We start from the raw sequence: 5,862 nt of genomic DNA, 5'->3' as shown, positions 1-5,862 counted from the left end.
GTGCACTCCCAACTAGGTACACTATTCTGATTGTTTGCATCTTGTTTTTAAGCCCATAAATAATAATGTACACGTTCTAATACATTTATATTGTAATGTACTCATTCTAATATATAACCTCTAGCCGAACATGCACGTCTGTGCCAGCATTTGTGTGAAACAGAAGCAGTTTGGTGTTAAGTGCAGTCACACACACAGATCACGTTGCGGCCGCACTCAGACATTCAGGAACAAACTTTTTAGCGCTGCCCCGCAGTTTTATCAACTAAATAGCTTAATCGCTCAAGAGCTACATTATCTTTCTCAACAAGGAGCTGGTAACATCATTGTTTTTAAAGGAATTAAAGCCACAGCTTTACTGTTAATAGAGAAACGTGGCAAAACGGTGGTAATTCATACATACACAGCCTCTGCGTTCTCTCTCATAAATGAACACTCATTGAATTACACTTTTCTGAGAATAGAATATTGAAGTGGAGATCGGTAAACTGCAAGCAAAGCAGTGTTTTCAGAAAGCAAGCGCGTTTATCCAGAGTGGAGAAGCGCGTGTGCACATGGTTGCCAGGTTGACAAAGATAAGTAACGCATTTAGCAGATATTTCCGTATTGCGCAAGTGTAAAGCTCTGTTTTGGGGATTACGTCTCTTTATATCAGGCAACCCAGCTGTGTTCCTCTGCGGCCAGATTAAGCCTTGTTGTAGCCTATATATGCTCTATTCATTCTTTTTTAGAAACCTCACACTTTTCTACTCTTTTTTAAATGTTGTAAAATTTTAAACAAATGAAGCGTGGTCCACTGCTGCACACAGGGCCAGCTGTATCGATACTCGTATCGTCAAATCTCTGTGACGATACATCGTCGTATCGATATTTTGAACACAGCACTAGTCTATATCAGTAGCTATCAATAGTCAATATTCGTCATTCAAAAGGAGAAACCGAAACAAAGATATACGAGATAAATGCAGATATGCAAAATGTAAACAAAGCAGCGGTTGCTTACCGTTTTGAATATCAGTAACGTTGATAACTTTCATAATTTTAAGCGGCTCATGTTATTATGAAAACATTTGCATATTGGAATGCTTGGATAAGATCATGTAACATTAGAACAGCCTTCTGTCTGTGCCGCCTTCATTTACTTGCCCGTTTTCATCACTTTCGCTTTAATTCTTGGACACTGGCTACGTTTACATGCAACCAAATAATCCGTTTGTAATCGGATTGACGGCTCAATCGGATTGAAAAGCCTTCATGTAAACACCTTAATCGATCCGATTGAGCTCGATCGTATTGTAAGGGGTGGTTTATTCCTTTTCTAATACGATTGAGAGTGCATGTAAACACTGTTTTTATACAGTCTATGGTAAACACTTGATCGGATTGAACCCCGAAACTGAAAGGACTGTGCATGTGCAATGACGCAGAAATAGCGTAATAACGTATGAGCGGTTCTTCCTTTTGAATAAAGTGTTGTATAAATGCGTGTCCTGTCATTATAAAACTCTCCTTTCACTCTGCAACTGTGAAGTGGAGCAGGACAACCTCCCACCAGTCCTTGTTTTTGATTCTCATCCACAGGCAACCCGTTTTGGGCGCAGGGAGGGGCATTTTTACTGTGATAAATATGAGCAGCACGGCACAGCGGGTTTATATGTATATTTTTCCATAAATGGATAAATATTAATTCTGCTGTTAAAAACAAATAAAGAAACTGTGTAGGAGTGGTTATTATGTGCAAACAGTGAGAAACTCTATATGTGAGCAGTGTGCGCATGTAAAAAAAAAAAGTCTATTCTGATTTGAGGCTTGTGACATATAAACGCACATATCAACCCGATCACTTTCTTTAGCGTTCATGCAAACACTACATTCAGATTCATCAATCGGAATGAATTCATAACCAAAAATGGTGCATGTAAACATAGCTACTGACTCGTTCCCTGAACTGAACATCCAATCAGAGTTCTCTCTCTCGCCGACGGTCACCAATTCAACATGTTATATCGGGCAAACTAGGCTACCGTCGACAAATGGAACACACCAAACAAACTAGCCTGACAGATGCTCACCGATGGCCGACCGTCGGCTTAGTGTGTCCCTGGCTTAAGACGCGTATTGGCCAAAACAACAAACAGAAAATGTTTGCTAACTCGTCTTTAGGCAGCTTACCTGGAACAAAGAAACAAAACCAAAGTATACCACTCTTACCACCCTGCTAACCAATACGCAGGACAAAACAAGAAATCTGCATAATGAACTGGGTTTGTTCTTCAGTCTTGTACTGAGACTTGAACCCAGGACCTTCAGGATACAAGTCCAGTTTTCTAACCATTAGGCCATGACTGCCCCTCATCTGATATCAGAAACAGTGGAAATTTTATCAGTGAACAAAAACTGGTTTGTTTACGGTCCGACAAATACATGAACGGGTCACATATGTTTTTTAGTTGGGATACTTTGTGCTACTTAATTGCCTCCTTTTGGATTTTTAGCTACCCCCTCATCAGTGCTGTGCTGGCGCTGGATCTGGCTCTGCTTTCCTTACACACATTATCATTGTTTTATTCATTGTTTACTTGGTTTATGGCGGATATGTGTCTACCTGTTTACTATGTGTCTGTAGGTGAGGACACATTCAACCCTTACGAAACTAAAATATATGTAAATATATTGGAAGATATAATGTGATATAGATGGTTTCATCGAACGCACGCGCGTTACCATGGTCACGCGTCTGGCCCCAAGTTAACTTCCGGTCTGTGTTTGTTTATTGGTCAGACTCACTGTATATAATAATTATATTGTAATATATTATTATTGTTACTTAGTCATTATATATATATTTATTATAAGTCATTATATATGGAGAGCGGTTCTTCCTTTTGAATAAAGTGTTGTATAAATGCGTGTCCTGTCATTATAAAACTCTCCTTTCACTCGGCAACTGTGAAGTGGAGCAGGACAACCTCCCACCAGTCCTTGTTTTTGATTCTCATCCACAGGCAACCCGTTTTGGGCGCAGGGAGGGGCATTTTTACTGTGATAAATATGAGCAGCACGGCACAGCGGGTTTATATGTATATTTTTCCATAAATGGATAAATATTAATTCTGCTGTTAAAAACAAATAAAGAAACTGTGTAGGAGTGGTTATTATGTGCAAACAGTGAGAAACTCTATATGTGAGCAGTGTGCGCATGTAAAAAAAAAAAGTCTATTCTGATTTGAGGCTTGTGACATATAAACGCACATATCAACCCGATCACTTTCTTTAGCGTTCATGCAAACACTACATTCAGATTCATCAATCGGAATGAATTCATAACCAAAAATGGTGCATGTAAACATAGCTACTGACTCGTTCCCTGAACTGAACATCCAATCAGAGTTCTCTCTCTCGCCGACGGTCACCAATTCAACATGTTATATCGGGCAAACTAGGCTACCGTCGACAAATGGAACACACCAAACAAACTAGCCTGACAGATGCTCACCGATGGCCGACCGTCGGCTTAGTGTGTCCCTGGCTTAAGATATACTGTATCTAGTGATCTAAAATGTGTTTATTTCCAGAATGTCAGATTTTCAAATATGTTGGCCTATGTGATTGTTATGTAGCAAAGACTAAAGCTCTGTACATAACATGAAGGGTGACACTTCTTAACGAGCGTCACCCAGAGTCCAGTCTCCCGCTCCCACAAACACACCCGAAGGCACTTATGGCACTTTTCCACTGCGTGGTACGACTCGGCTCGGTACAGCACGGCACGGTTCGGCTCGGCACGGTTTGCGTTTCCACTGCAGTTCAGTACCGCTTTAGAGTGGGTGGGATTATTCACATGCGGTTATAGTTGCGCCGCCTCTACTACCACGACTCCTAAAAAAAACTTTTTCATTCCGCGTCGCCCCATCAAGCTCTCGCTGGATCCACTCCTCTGCTATCAACAGAGGAACGTCTGTTCTTCCGCAACAGACAACAAAACTTTTTGGTTGTTAAAAAAAAGGTGCGCTCGTTCAAAACAGTTGTGTTCGATCCTTAGCTGGCTGTGCTGATTTAAATCTAGCGGTTCTTTTGTGTTTGTGTCGCAAGTTCAGTGACGCAGGTAGTGACGATTCTCTCTGGCCAATCCGTGATCAGCAGAGTTTACACGTCACGTTTTGGTAGCGGTACGGTTCACTTGGAACCCCAACCGAGGTGGTACTAAAAATAGTGCCAGGTACCAGGTACTGTACCCAGTGGAAAACCCCCCAAAAGTGAACCGTACCGAACCGTACCATGCAGTGGAAAAGCGCAAATGATATAACAAAGAAAATATATTTTGATTTAATGTAGGGAAGTTCCTCTTTATGTACAACTCAATAGCACGGACATAGTGGGCGTATTGGCCAAAACAACAAACAGAAAATGTTTGCTAACTCGTCTTTAGGCAGCTTACCTGGAACAAAGAAACAAAACCAAAGTATACCACTCTTACCACCCTGCTAACCAATACGCAGGACAAAACAAGAAATCTGCATAATGAACTGGGTTTGTTCTTCAGTCTTGTACTGAGACTTGAACCCAGGACCTTCAGGTTACAAGTCCAGTTTTCTAACCATTAGGCCATGACTGCCCCTCATCTGATATCAGAAACAGTGGAAATTTTATCAGTGAACAAAAACTGGTTTGTTTACGGTCCGACAAATACATGAACGGGTCATATATGTTTTTTAGTTGGGATACTTTGTGCTACTTAATTGCCTCCTTTTGGATTTTTAGCTACCCCCTCATCAGTGCTGTGCTGGCACTGGATCTGGCTCTGCTTTCCTTACACACATTATCATTGTTTTACTCATTGTTTACTTGGTTTATGGCGGATATGTGTCTACCTGTTTACTATGTGTCTGTAGGTGAGGACACATTCAACCCTTACGAAACTAAAATATATGTAAATATATTGGAAGATATAATGTGATATAGATGGTTTCATCGAACGCACGCGCGTTACCATGGTCACGCGTCTGGCCCCAAGTTAACTTCCGGTCTGTGTTTGTTTATTGGTCAGACTCACTGTATATAATAATTATATTGTAATATATTATTATTGTTACTTAGTCATTATATAGTCATTATATATGGATCAGTGTTCTCACTAGTAATATGGCACCGACTACAAACGCAGTTAAAGTTAAGGTGATCGGGTAGACCGAAGTTGGACTCAGCTTGTTGTGCTGTGGGATGCAACCTGACCTCTGGAACAAACGCCTTGTCAAAAATAAAAATGTTTCGGTTTCCTAAAGCGCGGACGAGACGGCAAGCATGGATAACCGCTGTGCGAAGAGCGGCTTGGCTGCCAGGCAAGAATTCAAGGATCTGTAACACTCACTTCGTTACAGGTAACAGACTCATGATAAGCGACAGATATTAGCTAGCTGACCAGTAACAAGCCTGCAATAGTTATGAATTAGCTACATTTATTGGTACACACGTAGATAACATTGTATACATTAATTTTACACATTAACGTTACCTCAATGTAGTAGTTGATTCGCTTTAGCTACGATTTGAACTATAACACAGTATTTAACAGTCGCCTTTGGCTTGCTCCCTGGGGACATAACAAATACTAGCTTAGCTAATGAAGCTTTAAATTAATTACTAAAGTACTTTTACTACATTTTCACTGACGAATTTACTACATTATCACTGATACATTTTATCTGTAAAGCTGCTTTGTAACAATGTGCATTGTGAAAAGTGCTACAAATAAATTTGACCGATCTAATTTCATTGTAATAGTAGGCTACTAATATGTTTTAATCATTTTTAAGCAATATCATAGAATGAATTTTTTACACAAAAATGTGCATGTAACCAGAA

Source organism: Sinocyclocheilus grahami, unplaced genomic scaffold, assembly GCF_001515645.1.
Source record: "Sinocyclocheilus grahami isolate Dianchi unplaced genomic scaffold, SAMN03320097.WGS_v1.1 scaffold512.1, whole genome shotgun sequence".
Lineage (NCBI taxonomy): Eukaryota > Metazoa > Chordata > Actinopteri > Cypriniformes > Cyprinidae > Sinocyclocheilus > Sinocyclocheilus grahami.
The sequence above is the reverse complement of the archived record's forward strand: the minus strand, read 5'-3'. Positions refer to the sequence as shown.